Source organism: Protopterus annectens, chromosome 3.part1, assembly GCF_019279795.1.
Source record: "Protopterus annectens isolate FY-2018-M chromosome 3.part1, PAN1.0, whole genome shotgun sequence".
Taxonomy (NCBI): Eukaryota; Metazoa; Chordata; order Ceratodontiformes; family Protopteridae; genus Protopterus; species Protopterus annectens.
This window is the reverse complement of record NC_056732.1, coordinates 1,754,967,588-1,754,986,695: the sequence shown is the minus strand read 5'-3', so window position 1 is coordinate 1,754,986,695 and position 19,108 is coordinate 1,754,967,588. Positions and strand designations below refer to the sequence as shown.

The 19,108-nt window shown below is 37.3% G+C and overlaps 1 long non-coding RNA gene across 2 annotated transcripts in view; it reads left to right on the top strand.

The window, feature by feature from the left end:
• The first annotated feature begins 1,778 nt into the window (after window positions 1-1,778).
• Window positions 1,779-19,108, top strand: part of LOC122798661 — a 700,012-nt gene continuing 682,682 nt past the window's right edge. Inside the window, exon 1 of one of the 2 annotated variants that reach the window (XR_006364296.1) lies at window positions 1,779-1,799. This is a non-coding gene — a long non-coding RNA (uncharacterized LOC122798661). The remainder of the gene's footprint in view (window positions 1,800-19,108) is intronic. The other variant, XR_006364295.1, reaches the window with a different exon arrangement.

Below are 19,108 nucleotides of genomic sequence, written 5' to 3'. Positions count from 1 at the left end.
TTATTTTATCTATTATTTATTAAGTCCTGCCAACCATTATCATTTATAGTGCTAAGCCAGGTGTAATTTTTTTTCTTCAGCTGCTACTGCTATGTGCTTGTTCACCCATCATGTGGTACATGGTTGCTGTGCAATACAGTTACCTGAACTTTGCTGCTAGATGTGTATTTTTAGTATCTTAACAAGTGTGTGTTTCTAGGGATATATGTAGCTGTATACCTAAGTGTAAAGTTGATTTATAAGATGGTGGCAGAATTATTATATGATGTTTTAAATGTGTCTTTCAATGTACATTATTTCTTTTTTTGTTGTTGTTGTTGTCCCATGGTGAGATGATTGCACAGACTCTCATTTAATCTACACTTGTGTAGATCTAAATGACAATAAAGTTACTTCTGACTTTTTGATTGCAACTGGGAAATATAATCACTTAAAAATATGCCAAAGATCTTCAAAGGACATAAAAAGACATACCTAGTGAAGTAGTACCAACACAGTCTTTAATAACAAACACTGTACCATCATAAGACTTGGCAAAAAGGATATAAATAATGATTATAAAATACATGGCTAAGTCATAAAAAATAGCACCATCATTAAACATCTGCAGATCAGGTAGACACAATTCAAACTTTGTGTAGTATGTTCTTACCAAAGTGAGAAAAACATATTCTATAGTCCATCTAATTCTAAAGTCACACAAAAGAGATCCTTGCATCTCATTGTCACTCACTTATCCGACTAATAATTAAATACAATAGGTTTTACAGCCTCCAAACAAACCACCTGAAAAGAGATGAAAAGGTGCAATAACCCCTTACCTGAAAAATTACAGGGTTGTTAAAAAAGAAATAAAAACTTACGATTCACTTCTAGATAGCAAAGATCAGATTTGGAAATACAAAAAGTAAAGATCAATAATCATAAACAATCATGACGGATATATGTAAAAAACTTGATAGGTTATGAAACTGACTTCTGCTTAGACTCAGAAGAAGTCAGATTCATTACGTGCCCTTGGTGCTTAACCAGGTAGGGCACATTCTCATTTTGCATGGTTTAATTTATAAATATAGCATAAGATAACAACAGGTATGATAGGGCCCACATGTAATCACATTTTGAAGAGTTACTCTCTAACTTTAAATATGAAATGAAGAAGCACAGATGCCTGCCACATAGCTTATAGTCTTTTGATGTGATCTACCTTATATGAGTCACTTATTTGTTTTATGTTATATGTAATAATACGTATGGCACATTTAAATCTTCAAAGATACTATTCTATAAAAGTGTTTGCTCCTTCCAATAACTTAGCTACAGGCAATTTCCTCATATAAAGATAATTATAACCCATTTTGAATTAGTCACATAAGATGTCATGTACTTAACTAGAAGCATCTTGCCTATAAATACAATATGAGGTTATGGAAAAAAATAAGAGTGTCCTACCTACCAACACAAGTAAATATCCTTTATCATAAAGAAGTCATACTGACAGGGTACTTAATTATGAGATGGCTAGAATGTATAAGGCAGGAACTAGGCAGAATATGTCATATAGGTCTTAAATAATTTGTACTTCAGTAATTCAATATTATTGTCTTTTTCAGAAAGGTGCACGCTGCCAGTTCTGTAACATCAAAGGAGTACATTCTGTTCAGCTTGAAAATCCACTCGGGTGCCAAGTGCATCAGTACCAGGCTTACACTGTGGTCTTGGCACAGTGCTTATTATACAGTCCCTGGCAATGAAACTTTCCCTGGTTGTTCTTGTGACAGTTCTGCTTTATGCTGCTGGTAAGTTGCTTAACTCAGTTTAACACTTTATTAAAAGTCATGTTTCAGAAATCCAATACTGCTGCCTACAGAGTTCGGCTTGTGGCTTGTTCAGTTGTGTCACATGCTTCCTTGACAATGTTTAGACAAGTACCATACCAGCCTCAGAATAAGCAGTGAAGTCCCAACATAAACTTACTTAATCTTAACTTGCTATATGCTTCTCTCTGACTAGGCAATGCTTTTTCAGAACACACGACTAATGCACTTCTCTTACACTTTGTCAATTTCTTTAACTGAAACATATTGTATTACATCTTGTGAATCATGTATATTTTATTTAGCTTTTGTATGTAATTTGTTTAATTGACAATATCACCTTCCATATACATATTTTGTTTGCTACTATGTCACATAATGTATCTTTTATCATAATGTATGTTTTATTCTTCCCCTTCTGTATTATTTCCTACTGCTCACAGGCCTCGCTTGCAGTTGGAAAGTGATATTTGTCCAACCTACGTACTTAGTTATCATATTGTAAATAAATAAATAGAAGGCTCTACCCCTCCCCTCAATTATGTGTGGCTGTTCATTTGTAGGCTAAGAAAGCCATGAGGCATAGTCCCAAGTGTACGCCACCCAGGGACCTTGAACAGCTATGTCTACCCCTGCCACACAGGTAACTATACCTCTGGTCACTAATGGGACTTCAGAAGGAAACTTGTTTTTTGGGTCACATCATCGCCATCCCTCTTTCGTGCAGAATGGTGAGCAAGAAATACCTCACTATCCCCCCCCCCCCCTTGCAGCTCCAGCAGGTACCTGAACAAGTAATTAAATTCAGATTGTATGATTCAAAATCAAGGTTCGACTTTTAAAATTTACTTTAAGGGCAGTTCTTACTGGACATACATATAAATGTGTAATGTTTTCTTAGTATGCAACTTTTCACTGGCGTATACTTTCAATTAAACTGATACAATCTCACTGTTTGGTTACTTGTCCTCTTTCAGTTAGAGCACATAGTATCTCCTGTAAATCTATACACCTGTTCTTAAAAAATATTCTTATTTAGGCATTTTTGCATTTTATCAAGTTTATGCTTTATGCTTGTAGTCATGTCATAAAGAGTATATCTTAATTATGTCTTCAGACATACATACATATCTGAAATGCACATAACCACTCGCGCACATTTTATATATATATATATATATATATATATATATATATATATATATATATACATACATACATACATACATATACTACATACACACAGCGATAGATATATAACACACACTAACACACACATGCACACACACAAACACATACACAAAAGAGACAGATGAATTGAGTATGGAAGACTGGAAGGTTCTAAGCAATGAAATGATCAAACCTGAGTGATAATGACCATTTGTTTGCTATATGTTTTCAACATAAGCCCTGGATTGTTCATTTTTAATGGTCTCTTTGTAAATGTTGCTGATATTCATTTCGATTTGATAACTCATTAGTTCTTTCACAGCACAGGCACACAAACGCAGCATAGGATAATAGGATCATAGGATTATAGGAGGTTATTAGGCTAATGGTCCTGGGGACCTTGCAAGCCTAGCCAAGAGTTTATCCCCAAAAAGAAACCTCAGTCAGTACCTGTCACCCCTGTCAATTAGGGATACAGGTGGGACCACTGGGACAAATTTCTGGTTTCCTATCCACTCATCAAGGCTGCACTTGAAGAAGGTCAGCGAGGTGCTCTGTTTGACATTTATGTAAGCCTTTACCGAGACAGAGCAGCCTCTGGGAGATACATCTGTCTTTCCAGGAGGTTTTGTTGATGTTGCATATTAGATTCAGGCCTTTTGAGTGGGTAACATATGAGGAGTTAGACTTATGGAAATGCAGCATTTCTAGTAGGGCAGGGTCTGAGTTTGCCTTGTAGGTGCGACAGAGATCCCACCCAAGCAATCTGTACAATACTGAATAGACTGATAATGTTTTGAGCCTATCCACATTGACAGGTATTGGAGGCCATGGATTCTGTTTGTGAGGTATTTCAGTGGCCTTTCCAGTTGGTGCAGTTGTCTGGAGAGATGCATACCAAATGGGGCATTATGCTAAATTAATGGTCTAATGAGGGAGGAGTATAGATAGGTAATAATCTCCTTTTTTCTGGATGAAATCCCTTTACTTATGAGATGAACCAAGTAAAAGGCTTTTCTGACCACTGCCACTACATGATGGTCGAATGTGAGGTTGTTATCAACCTAAGTGCCAGGTCTCTCACCACAGGTTGTGTGCTTAGGGGGTTGCTGTTGATGTGGTAATCAGTAGGGGCCGTGTTTTTGCCAAATGGTATGGTGATACATTTTTTTTGCATTTAGCTTGACACCATGACTTTGGCACCAGTCATTAGTTGCTGTGAGACCCTCTTACAGTATGTTAACATAATTTGGGATGTCAATGACAGCACCCAACTTACAGTCATCCACAAACTTGGTCAGCCACAGGTGTTTTGTCTTTGCCTGAACCTCTGAGAAGTAGATGTCAAACAATAGGGGTCCCAGGACAGATCCCTGGTGAACTCCACTAGTTACAGTTCTGCTATCAGAGGTGGAGGCACCTATTTTGGCTGTGAGGGTCCTGTGAGTGAGCCAATTGGCCATCAACCTGATGAGATAGGGATTTACACCAAGTTGTGTTAGCTTTTCAATGATGCCGGAGTGGGAGATTGTGTCAAAGGCCTTGGCCAGGTCAAGCTAAGCTGTATGTACTGACTTTCTCTCTTCCAGGGACTTGGTGACACTCACAAATAAGTCAACCAGGGCTCAACAGGCAAGATCTGCCCTTGACGAAATCAAACTGGGTGGGGTCAATTGCTTGGAGATTGCCTATGTCCTTGTTTATGAGATCCATAATAATACACTCCATGGCTTTACAGATCAGACTTGTCAAGCTAATGGGATAATTGTTTCCAGTCAGTAGTGGTTCCACCTTTGTGCAAGGGGATGACAATGGCAGTTCTCCCCTCTGCTGGAATGAAGCCTGTACTTAGGCTGTGGTTGAACAGGATGCTCAGTGGTGAAGCCAGTCCTTGCTGAAGATGGTGCAGAATACAGCCTGGGATACTATCAGGTCCCATGGAAGCTGTGTTGTTTGCTTTGGATAGGGCCATTAGCACTTGATCTACAGAGATGTCACATGTGGGACAAGTATCGTGGATGTCAAAAAGGTCTTTTGGGGTTGAAGTGGGTGAAGTTTGTACTGAACCTCTCTGCTAGAATGTTGGCTAACTCAACAATGATTGGTGTAAGTGATACTGTTATGTACTAATAAAGAACAAGCCTGGGCTTTGCCATGGAGGTTCCTGATGTAACTGAAGAAGACTTTGTGGTTTCCCTTTGTTTTAAGGGCTAGTTTAAATTCATAATTGGCTTTGGAGGCTTTCACTAGTGATCTAATTTACTTTAATTTTCTTGTTGAGGTTAAGGAGGGAGCTTTTTCAATTTGGAATATGTTCCTTTTTACCCTTGGACAGCAGTTTCTTCCTTTTGTTGTAAAGCCTGTTGATAGAGGATAGCCACCAAACAGGTTTGTGTTTCCTTGAGGAACAGGTTTTAGTTCTATTGGGTATGACTGAGTCCATGCAGTTGTACGCGTGCTTGTATACTGTATGGCATGCTGCTCAGCATAGTTGTCTACATCCTCTGAGGGGGGAAGTGCTATGAAGCTACAGACACCCTCCCTAAAGCCTGGAATTTCCTTCTTTTCACTATTGCTTTTACACAAGGAAATATGTCTTCTTCAGATTCTGCAAAAAATATGGTGTTCAAGGATAAGAATTTAGCTTATTGGTTTCAATTGCTGATAAATGACAAATTGAAATCTGTAGGTTAATTGCTGAATATGAATAAAGTAAAAATCTCTGGCTGAAAATACAAGCCTGCAGACAGTTTGTGCCTAATAAAATAGATGTAATTTCATCTAGTATAAAGTGTCTGTCCCTAAATTATTCAGCCTTTTGGCTCTATCTATGCAACATAAATTTCCTAATAATGGCAAACTTTCACAAATATATAAATAATTAGAAATGAAATAAAAAGTTATCCAGAGAACTATTGGAACTATTTCTCCTCAGTTACTAATAATCCACCTAATGATCAGGATAAGAAAATAATATTAGAATCATCCAGATTGACGACTTCCTCAACTATATGGAGATTGTTTGCCCGGAAATGTATGTACAAGTCCTTTTTGACACCTCAAATAGTGGGGAAAATTAAAAAGAGAGACAGTATGTGCTGGAGATGTAAAACAGAAACAAAGACTGACTGGTCTCATATGTTTTTTGACTGCATAATTCAGAAAGCCTATTGGGGCAACATAAACAACTTGCTTCAGGCTTTATTTTCAGATAACTTTGTTCTAACTACATCTTTGGTTCTGTTCAATACACCAATTCCTGCTTGTGTAATAAAAAAATTAAATACTCCCTGGTTTGGTCTATTTTAACTGTTCCTAGAAAGGTTATAACTAGAAGGTGGAAATCTGATACTTCACCCTCTTTCTCAGAATTTAAGAATATCATTACTGAAATTTGTCACTTGGAATTGTTGACTATTAAATGAAGATCCATCAGAAATACGTCTTCATATAATATGTGGTATAAGTTAAATGTTTTATTAACAAAGTATCTGTTTATTTAATTAAGTCACTTTATATATCCTAAGGTTGAATGTAGTTGTATAAAGTTGACATCTCTGTAAATACTTTAGTTGTGATTTGTTTCTGGTTTTCTCTTCTTTCATTGTTGAATTTTATGTAAAGCTTTTTATGTAATTGTTTGCTTATATCTGAACATTAATACATTTGTTAAAAACATTACCCTTAGAAGATGCTGTAAACTATTTTAATAAGGTCTCCCTTGCTACCTTAAATAATTTAGCCCCCATTTGGTACAAAAGAACAAAACTTAATCATGCCCCTTGGCTTACAAAACCAGCAAAACAAATTGTTCTTTCCAGAGACCATGCCTGGAAAGAATGGCATCAAAACAAAAGCCACGCAAATTAAATTAACTTCAAGCAACTTTGTAACAAAGCCAATAAATCAATTACAAATTAAAAACATATAAATATATATATATATATATATATATATATATATATATATATATATATATATATATTTCACAACAGTCATCTAGTCAAAGAAATAACTCCAAAAGAATTCTGTAAATTAGTCTCTTCTCTCCATAATCCTAGGACCACACAAAACCCATCACCTCCCCTGATAAAGACCCACAACAAATAGCCCACATTTTCAACTCCCACTTTATCATAGGTTCATAGGTTCATAGGTAGGTACTAGGCTATCGTTCCTGGGGCCTATACAAGCCTAGCCAAAAAGGTACCCTGGCTTTTGCCACCCAAGAAAATAATTTTCCTGTGCCACTGTCGAGCAGAGCCACAAAGGTGATCCCCAGGGTGAATTTCCTATTTCCCATCCAATCATCAAGATTTTTCTTGAAGAGTGCTAATGAGGAGCTTTGTTTGATATAGCTAGGTAGTTTATTCCAGAGTATGGGAAGTCTCTGGGACAGGAATCTATCCCTCCGGCATGTTCTGTTTATTGTGGTGACAAGGTTTAGGTCCCTAGAGCGTGTAGCTCAGAGGGATTTGGATTTCTTTAAGTGGAGCATGTCCAGCAGCTCTGGGTTTGACATAGCTTTGTATGTTAGGCGGAGATCACCTCTGAGTAGGCGATATGCGACGGAGTAAAGCTGGAGTTTTTTGAAACTGTCTACGTAGGGCATCTGTTTGAGGCCAGTAATCCTCTTTGTGAGGTATTTCTGAGGCCTTTCCAGTTGTTGTAGATGTCTTGTGAGGTACATGCCAAAAGGAGTGTTGTACTCTATAATGGGTCTAATGAGTGATGAGTAGAGTGGAACAATGACCTCTTTTTTCTGGATGAGAAACTTTTTGTATGAGGTGAGCCATGTAGAAGGATTTCCTGACCACTGTGGCGATGTGATTATCAAAGCAGAGACTACTGTCCACCTGTGTCCCAAGGTCTCATCACATTTTCAGCATTAAGTAGACTACTAGCTATGTGGTAGTTCATGGGTACAGAGTTTTTACCAAAGGGGATGACAATACACTTTTTGGCATTGAGCTTCAGGCCATGGATTTGACACCAGGCATCTGTCTCAGTGAGGCCCTTTTGTAGTATGTCCACATTGTTAGGAGTTTCGATTATGGCTCCTAGTTTGCAGTCATCTGCAGACTTTGTTAGCCAAAGGACTGAACCCTGTGGTACTCCACTTGTTACTGTTCTGAAGTCGGATTTGGAGTCTACTACTTTCACATTGTTTTATCTCAAGTATTGGTATATCACGGTTTAACTACACTTCAGATACTAAACCTAGCCTTTTATGCAACAGCAAATTTAACATACTCTCTGTACCAATAATTGACATAATTTATTTTGTTGTTGCTATTATTTAAGTTAGATGATATTACCTTTGCTATGCTATGATAATATAATATTTTGATCTGATATCTAATTTGATGTCTAGACTAATATTTTCAGTTGACATTGACTGTGTCCAGCTCAACTTATTAATTTTTAATGCTCAGCTTTTCCTGTACTAAGCAGTTGGTATGTTCTTGTTTTGAATCCCTTTGGATCCATTTGTATACTGTGTGATCCTGAGTATGTCAGTAAACCAGAAAGTGCTTTGTAACACCACTCTGTGAACCACATACAATATGTACAAAAATATTCATGAGCTAGAAATAAAAACTCTTCTCCTTTATTAAAAATGTTATGTATAACAGAAAAAGGACCTACAGAATAAAACATATTTAAGAGAAGAGGTACTTCATATCTGATTGTGAAATGAAAATGCATAATTAAAATTATTTTAATATTAAAGGGGAAGATAATTCTATCAATGTTACACTCTAAAGTAGAACACAGTCATAGTGTGTATGTATATATACATATATTTATATATATGTCTGTGTATGTGTGTGTGTGTGTGTGTGTGTGTGTGTGTGTGTGTGTGTGTGTGTGTGTGTGTGTGTGTGTGTCCACGCGTGTGTACCAATACAAAAATAAACTAGCCAAGCTAGAGTTTTCACTATGTGATACCTTAAACATTCTGTAATAGAGGTCCATAGGATATACTTATTTTTATTTTACATTTGTTGACCGGGCTAGTCTAGCTGGATATATGTCCATTTTCAGTAGAGGCCCGGGGAGAAAAGCCCCAGTGGTTATGATAATTTTAAACAGAGGTAGGCAATACAATGTTAGGTGAGAGAGCAAGTTAATACAGAAAGCATACAATATAATCAAAGCAAAAACGAAATTTAAAGTAGACAAATGTTCTGTAAAAAGTCATACAGTATGTAACAGGTCACATATATCTTTGTAGATGTTACTTTCGGGCAGTTATAACAAGGGTATAAGGAGCACAAGAACATAGAGAGGAAGACTCCGTTAGTCTGGGTTGTTACAGGAGCATAGCCAGTGTTTATTGAGATGAAGTTTCAATTGTCTTTTAAAAAGTGGGAGAGAAGACAAAGATAGGATTTCAGAGGGTAGTTTATTCCACATTTTTCCAACAGAGTTGGAAAAGAGGCAGTCACCTGCAGAGTTATTGGGTTTGGTTGTTTTAATTAGTAGTTTGCTGGAAGAGCGAAGTTGTTTCAAGTTATTATATGGTGAGATGTTGTTTGAGATTATAGGTATTTTAGTTGGATGGTATAAGATCTTATGAGCTATTAAAAATTGTTGAAGTCGGAGTTAGTTTGGAAGTTCAAGCCAACCTAGCTGTTTTAGGTTCAGGCAGTGGTGAGTTCTATATGGGGATCCTGTGTCAAATCTAGCAATATTATTGTAGGATGTAGATCGTTTCTTAAGGTTATTTTGAGAGAGATTTGTGTATATGGGGGAAGCATATAGAAGAGTAGAGATCAGGTGAGATCTGGCTAAGGTGGTTCTTGCTTCAGGTGTAAGGAAGGGTTTGATTCTGTAAAGGGATCCAATTTTTTTATTAACTAATTTTATTGTATTGTTGATGTGAGAGTCAAATATATACAAATGACACTTAAGGACATCAAGAGTGTCGACTATATGGCTTCTGAATGTCCATGACTCTTTTTTTTTTTTTTTTAAGTCTTTTTAAGTCTTTGCAAGTCATTGCAAGGAGAGTGTACCTTTATGCATGTATGAAGTTATACTATGAGATGGTCATGGACTAGAAAGAAGTATTTTAGCATCCCTTGTTAGCTATCTTGCTACTTATCCCTTTCCTAATAGCACGGGCCACTTTGAGGATCAGGTAGCAGGGTGTGATGGGAGTTGCAGCCATACAAGTGGTATGGATTACAGTGCAGACAGACAGAAAGATACACACATACACACACACACACACACACACACACACACACACACACACACACACACACACACACACACACACACACATATGCAAACACAGACACATAGAGTCAAACAGACACATATTCATATTTACTTGTACACATATGCAAGGTACATGGTTTGATTGTTTCCATATTCATTTGCCTGTTGTGTTACTTGGAGCAAGTCACTTAATCTCACAGTATGCCTGGGTCACCCTTGAAAAGGAACAGCTTTTCCAGTGGGAGTACCCTGCTAACAAATGCATAAAAAATGAAACACATACACATAAGCAATGATGCATGAACTCATACATACAGGATTAATCAGAAATCTTGCTTACACACACATGCCTCAAAATATCAGTGTGGGTTTTCAAAAAACTGAAGTCAGGAGTTTTAGAGAAGTATTTAAGAGTGGTACAGGATATGTACAAGGGTAGTGTGACAGCGGTGAGGTCTGCGGTGGGAGTGATGGATGTATTTAAGGTGGAGGTAGGACTACATCAAGGATCAGCTCTGAACCCTTTTTTATTTGCAATGGTGATGGACAGGTTGACAGACAAGATCAGACAGGAGTCCCCGTGGACTATGATGTTTGCAGATGACATTGTGATCTGCAGTGAGAGTAGGGAACAGGTGGAGGAGACCCTGGAGAGGTGGAGATATACTCTAGAGAGAAGAGGAATGAAGGTCGGCAGGACTAAGACTGAATATATGTGTGTGAATGAGAGGGAGGATAGAGGAATGGTGAGGATGCAGGGAGTAGAGGTGGCAAAGGTGGATGAGTTTAAATACTTAGGATCAACAGTTCAGAGTAATGGTGAGTGTAGGAGAGAGGTGAAGAAGGGAGTACAGGCAGGATGGAGTGGGTGGAGAAGAGTGTCAGGAGTGATTTGTGACAGACGAGTACCAGTAAGAGTGAAATGGAAGGTCTACAAGAGTGTAGTGAGACCAGCTATGTTATATGGGTTGGAGACAGTGGCACTGACAAAAAGGCAGGCATCAGAGCTTGACGTGGCAGAATTAAAGATGTTAAGATTTGCACTGGGTGTGACGAGGGTGGACAGGATTAGGAATAAGTATATTAGAGGGTCAGCCCAGGTTGGAAGGTTTGGAGACAAAGCCAAAGAGACAAGATTACTTTGGTTTGGACATGTGCTGAGGAAGGATGCTGAGTATATTGGGAAAAAGATGCTAAGGATGAAGCTGCCAGTTCACAGGAAAAGAGGAAGGCCTAAGATAAGGTTTATAGATGTGGTGAGAGAGGACATGCAGGTGGCTGGTGTGACAGAACAAGATGCAGAGGACAGGATAAATGGAAACAGATGATCCACTGTGGTGACCCCTGATGGGAGCAGCCAAAAGAAGAAGTCTGTAAATCTTGTTGCTCCATTATAATTAGTGGTGTTTTAATGTTGCATATATTTACTGCATGTGGATCAATAAATTCAACTTTAATCAATAATAAACAATCTAGACTAGCTTCATGTTTAGCATCTTTTTAATGTACTTCCCTGATTAAGTAATAGGTTGAATACTATTTATGGCAGTTACAGAATTATATATTACTTCTGTAATGGTACTATATAGTATAGCAATACTACAGTTTCACAGAAGTTTCTCCTAAATGCAGAAAACTTGCCTTTCTATGCATGTCAGATGCAGACTTACAGATATTTTTCTTGTAACATTAACTCATACTATGACTGACAAAATGAGGAACAGCACACCACTGCACACGCCTTACTAACATTTTGAGTTTATAAAACTCATCTCCAGATTTCTCCTAAATGGTAAGATAAAATGGAATACACTTAAAATGTCAAATAGCAGGAATGCTGAACAAGATAAACGTGACCACACAAGGTTGACACTCAAAATGCCAAAAAATGTGACATACTATCTGGTGTGGGGGGGGGGCAAGCCACCCTACACCTCCATGTGGGAAGCTCCTGTTAATTATACATATCAAGTTGGTGCTTACACTACAGTTCTTGCTGTTCAATGGCCACATCAAGTTACTGGGTTTGACTTTTTGTGGTCAGTGTTGTGCTGTTCACCATTTTAGCAATTCAACATTTGCAGTGTATCCAGATAAAGCACATATTGTTGAAGAGTGATTGACTTAAATGTGTCACTGCCTTTCATTCTGTTTTTACATTTTACAACACATTATTATTATACTTTAAAACAATACAAACTGTAATCTTAACTTGCTATGCTAGGGTATATCAAAGACTGGACTTACCATCTCTGATGATCTTTACCCCTAAGTTTCACCATTACGATTAACTCCATAGTGATCACTAAATTCAGCATTACCAACAACCAGCAATGAAGTATAGCTGCAGTAAGCAATGTTCAGCTGTGGATATTGTTACATTTACCCATGGATGCAGTGGTTTGGAGGAACACTTTTTGGAAGCTAAAGTAATTACACAGTATCTCTGGCATATAGTAAGCATTCTAAAACATTTAAATATTTCATAAGAATACTGATACTTGTAAAAATAACAGAGCGCTACTGTGGTAGTGTTGTTACCTCACAGCAAAAGGTTCTCCTGTTCGATTCTCGGCTGGAGTGCCTTCTGTGAGGAATTTGCATTTCCTCCCCATGGTGGAGTGGCTTCCGAAAGACATGCATGAATAAGTGTGCCTTTGCTGAAGTTTGGGCTTTGGGCTAGCAACTCGGCACCATAAAAGTCAACTGCCAATCATTAGCAGACCGGAGTTCCACTGTGGCAACCCCTAACTGGGAAAAGCCAAAAAGACAAACAAAGACAAAGACTGATACTTGTAATAGCATGCTTAGCTATTGTCAGATCTGCATCTAGAAAATGTTTCCAAGTTAACAATCTAAGGTAGATAGAGTGTGACCACACACACCTTGAGCCTTTACTCGAAAGAGAAGACTAACTTTGGTCATATTATTCACAAAAACTTACTTTTACTTTTAAAGAGACAGAACTCAGACTCCTTGCTTGAGACATCTCCATGTTTTTAAAGAAGTGACTGTCCTCTATGTACAAAACTGTTACATCATACTATATACTATAGTGTACTATACACTGAAGCATAAGGTTTATACATAACAAACTAGAATAAAGAAGTACATCAATTAGAATAGATAACTATGCACAGAATCCTAATATGAATTATCTACAGACTTGATAGTTGGTTGCTTTTTTCACTAAGCTGTTTAAAGGAGTATAATATTTGCTTTCATTATGCAAATTTAAAATTATTATCATATTGATCATTGCTGCAGTAGCCTTAGCTATATGGGGTTATATCCTGCCAAGGATGTAATAACCATCCAGCTTCTAAAGCTGCAGGGTACCTTCCACTTTCCCAAACTGTCAGTCAGCTCAAGCTGAGCTGATTAAAAAGACAGACTTGTGTACAAACCTCTTCAGAGCTCACCTGCAGCTGTATAATACACTCATCTTAGGCTTTTGAGGATCAACAGTCAGCATGTTCCCTCTGCTAAACAGATAAGTATCTTCTTGGGGAAAACAACTTACATTTCTAAAACTCTCTTTAAAGTGTCAGTGGCACAACATTTAGCACATTCATGTATGGTGCAGAAGGCTGTGGGTTCTACTCCCACATTTGGTAGACTGATTGTTGACACTGCAGTGAGGTATATGGAGGGTTTTGCACTCATTAGTGAGTCAGCCATTGGATGAAATGCTAAACTGAGGACCCAGCTGCTTGAACTGGTGAATGTAAAAGATTTCATGTCACCTATCAAAAAGAGTTGGGGTAGTTCCCCAATTCTCTGGTGAAATAGCCCCTAGTAGTATCAATACCAACTTGGGTATCCCATGAAAAGAGGCTATTAGCCGAGTGGGATTAACCTGGTCAAAATAAATAAATAAATAAAAATGAATAATAATACTTTCTTGTTCGTGAATGTTATTTTTCAGGAGTTTGTGTTCTAATAGACTGCCATAAGGATGTATTATATTTTTTAATGAGATCGGTCTTTTTCCTGTCAGTTTAAAATTCATTTAAAGTATTTAATTTTTTTTTCCCATTGAGTAATTGTGTTTATTTAATGTTTGGAGGCTGGCAAAGTGTTTTAAAGTGTGGTTATTGTATTTTAAGTGAAAAAAAATTACTTTTTAAATATATTAATTGTTGCCAGCTGCTACTGCTTGTTTTCACAGGTAAAGAGGCATCATTTTCAGTTTGACAATGGCAAAGAGCATTGTTCCCATGGTTAATCCTTCTTCCAGACACAAAAAGAAAAAGTTAAACAAACAACCTTTGCCACCACTAGCAATTTGCTTTAGTCACTGGTGGGTGACTGTGATGTGGCCTTTCAGACCACTCATCTTTTACCCAGATTTCTCTTTCTCTGAAGTGTAGCATATGGACTGGTGGTTAGACACATCCGCTGTGGCTGTTGAGGTCCCCTGAATGGGCAAGGGAGGACCGCTCTTGTTCGTCTTAAACAAGTAACAGGGAAACATTCCCTGGTGTTTCTGAATATTGTGCCAATCCCTGGGGAGGCTGCTACTCATTAATAACACTGTTGGCCCCATTTTTATTGTAAAAAAAGAAAAAAAAAATAAACATGTACACGCTACTCCTTAAATTTCTTTAGACAGGAGTAGTTTACTTTGTCCCAGGGTTTAATTCAGGCTATTGATCCTTCTTATAAAGTAACCTCTTTTTTTGAAGTTATTCAAGATTCTGAATTTGGAAAGGAAGATGAAGGGACAGGTGTAGGGTTTTGTCCTCATATTTCAGATTTAGGAGCTTGATTTCTGATTCTCCCTGTGAGGGGTTCTCTTTCACTGAGACTGTTTCCAGAATGTGCCTGTGTTTTCAGTTGGAGAACACTTGGGTTTGTCTGTCCCTCAGAAAATACTAGAAGTTGTTACAGAAGGAATTCCCAAAACCATCACCTATTCCTCCAGTTCTGTCAGCTTTGTAGGATGTGGGTGCTACTGTTTTTTTTTTCCTGATAGCCAAGCAGCTGCCCTTCAAAAGGCAAATAGAATATATACAGTTCCTTAGTCTTAAGTTTATATACACTCTTGCCAAACCTGATCCAGGTAATCCTACTGCTGTGAAGCATTTAGTTAATTCCCATCCAGCTCTTTATGAAGGATGAAACAATTATTGATAAATATAGGAGAATGTGTATGCTTCTGCAACTTCAATTTTCAGAATTTTGAACAGTCAGGCTTATATATTAAACTTTGTTGTAATTACAAAATTATGACTAATGTTTTGTCTGCAGTTTGTTCTTGTGAGGAAAATCTGCTTTAAATAAGTTTTTTTTCTTCCTTTTTACAGGCAACTACTCATTGTTTGCAGTGTGTGTATGACTTAGTTGATACTTTTTCCAGAACTTTGGCCACTGTTACTGTTTTGAGAATGTTTGGCAGGCTGTGTTCTCAGAACCAACCAGTTAAAATGAAAATTTAAATTCTACTTTGGATAGAGATTGACTTTTTTGGCCTCTCTGCTGCAGAGGGGATTGAAAACTGTGATGAAGGAAATAAACTGACACAGGTAATCTCTAAAACTTTTAAGCCCTCCATTTCTATTTTTAAGGGATTCTATAACCTCTCATCTGATTTTGGCAAAGAACAAAATAAACTGTCTCAACAAAATCAAGGTAAACAAACATTTGCAAAGAAATGTCAAGGGAAATCCAAAAAGAATCGTGGAACCTCCCAAAACAAAGACAGTCCAAAAAATCAGAATGACTAATTATCCATGATCCCCCTCTCACCCTGGAAGCCCTTTTCCCTTTTAGAAAGCCTGAATCTCCACTTTTCTCTTTGACAACAGATACTTTCAGACAAATGTGTTATGAAGATCATTTATCAAGGTTACAGATGCCATTGGGAGGAAATTCCTCCTTTCTGTGGGATACTACCTCATCCTCCAGACTAGTCTCTTATTTCCCCCTGTTTATCACATGCTATCCCAGTGAGTAATAGAACCACTTCTTCCTTCCAAGGCAGGAAACATTTTTCTTTTTTTAATTTAAGAAAATACTTGGAGACCAATTCTGGATTTTTCTTTCCTGAAACCCTTTTTATGAAGCTGTCATTGTTTAAAATGCTGTCACTTCACAATCTGTTATCTCTTTCATCTCATTCAAAAGTTTCCCGATAACACTAATTTTAAAAGATGCTTATCATATCTCTGTTCATCCAGATTTCAGGTGTTTACTAAGTTTATTTTTGTTTGGATCGCATTATCAGATACATTACCCTGTGGACTCTCCACTGCACCAAGTATGGTCACAAAATATCTCTAGTTATTGCTCATTGCAGACTACAGTGTATTCACATTTTTCCATATTTAGATGGCTTGCTTATCTTTACAGAGTTTTGTTCAAAGTGTCAGAAATCTCTCATTTAGTTGAGAGATCTCTTACACAAGCTGAGATTTCAAGAGAGCATTCAGATTAATTTTGGGACTGATTCACACAGGATTGTGTTTCTGGGATGTCAAGTAGACACCTTCATTCAAACAACATTTCTTGCACAGGAAAAAAAAATGTTTTATATCTAGATCTATTTCAAAGATTTTCCACTGAGACTTTGGTCACTACCAGGGAGTACCATGGAATTTTGAGTCTCATGACATTTGTAATTCTCACAATACCACTGACAAGACTCCATATGAGAAATGGAATCTGAAGTCTCTCTGATGTCAGCACCAACAACATATCTTTTCATATCACAGTGCTGGGGTTTATCAGAAGGGAAATCACTCAATGGGGGCAACACATATCCTCAAATTCAGGTCTCCCCTTCTGCCTCCCTGTTCCAAAGTAGTCAGTCACCACAGACAGCTTGGACTTTTCTTGGAGAGCACTTTCAGGAGTGATAAAAGTGCAAGATGTTTGGGACACCAAGGGCATATGAAAGCACATAAATATAAACAAAATGTTTGCCCTGCTTAAGGCTCTTGACTTTCTGAATCATCTTTGGTCCCTAGAACCTCTCCAACTTGTTACAGATAATACACCAGTCATGTGTACATCAACAAACAAGGGAAAATCAGGATTTCCCCTTTGCAGAAAACAAGTTACACCTACTTGTGATCTTAATTTTGTGTTAGAGAAACTAACACTTGCTCTATTTATACAAACTAACCTGTCTGGCTTTGGACTCTTAACTTGCAACACAGTTTTAACAATTGATCTGACCTCTGCCAGAAGGGTATCTGAGTTGCAAGCTCTTATGGTATGTTAACCATATCTCATTTTCCATAGAAGCAGGGTTTCTTTGGGAAGTGATCCTTCTTTTATGCCTAAAGTGGTATCCAAGTTTACTTTAAGCTAAACTATCCAAATCAATGTTTTCTTTCCTGAACTTCAGATTGACACAGAAAGGCTACCCCGTACCATCACTGTCCAAAGACAACTCAGGTACTAACCTGACAGAACTAAATCTTTCAGATCTTTGGATCAATTGTTCATTTCTTAAAGCAGATTATTTCCAAATGGTTGTTCAAGGCTATTACCTTTAGTTATTCTCACCTCAGCAAAACTATTCCCGTCAGGGTCAAGGCACACTCTACCAGGGGATGGCTTCATCTATGTTTTTTTATAAAGGTTGGATTATAGAAGTATTCTGGAAACAACGCCGTGGTCCTCATTGCAAACTTGTATGAAGTACTGTAGACTTGATTCCTTCTCTAGGGCTAGATCAGGTTGTACAAGGGCCATTCTCCAGGGGCTACTGAACTCTTCTCCTTTAACCTCCCAAATGTACTAAGCTAGGATAATCTGCACACATAGCAGCAGTGATTAATATCAGTAGATGTTTGAATGATAAATGGTGCAGTAGGTGCTCTTTCCCTCCACCCCCTTATTTTTTTGTGTTTATTCCAGAATGTGAACATTAATTTTCTGTCGTTCCTAACATTGTTCAGCCTCCTTCTCTCTGTTACCACATAGGCAAATAGTAAATGAAACACTGACATAAAGCAATGAAAGCCACAAAAATTGGGACTGCCAGATTCTGAAATAATTTAAGGATTTAATGCTCTCATCTACAAAGTAGACCATCAGAATAACAAAAAGCACATGATACATCCTTTTCATACTACCCATGCAATTAAATAGTGCAATCATTCAATAAAATACTTAAACTTACTTATACAAATTATAAATGCAATATTCTCTTATCATACTAGATATTGTAAAATACCATACAAATATATATATAACTTAAAACAAAACCCATAAACAACCACATAAAAATACATAAATATTATAAGAATTGTAAAGTTATAAAAATTAGATTTAAAAATACCTTTTGGCCTTAAGCTTAGCCATAGGTGCAATAAAAATAAAATAATTTAACCTAGGTGTCTTAGTAGCATTCAGTTTTAACTGCCATTTCATTTCTTTCTCTTCTAATAATAAAATTTCATCACCCCTCCCATGAGGTCAATATTCGCCTGGTCACCTATAGCAAACTGAAACCGCATACAGGTGGGACACTGCAATACATGCTTACTTAAGGCTTTTTTAACACACTTTTTAGAAATATTATACAAATGTTGATAAATACGGCACTTAAACACCCTATCAGTCTTACCGATATAAAATGCTGGACACTAATGACATTTTGCCAAGTAGACCACCTTCTGCGTCAAACAATTCCCTTTTCTAAAGTATATTTTACTTTTTAAAACATTTTTGGGAATTATATGGTCCACCTCCAAAATGTATTTACATTGATTCCAAGCCCCACATTTACTTGTCATATTTCTTCCACCTTGACTAAGCAAACAACTCCCTTGTAGTCCTTCAAATCTCTTCTTAAAATTTATTCCTACTTTTTGTAAAAACAAAGGTTTTGGGCCCAACAATCTGTGCAGTTCCGGACTGGCATAATAATGTTCTAA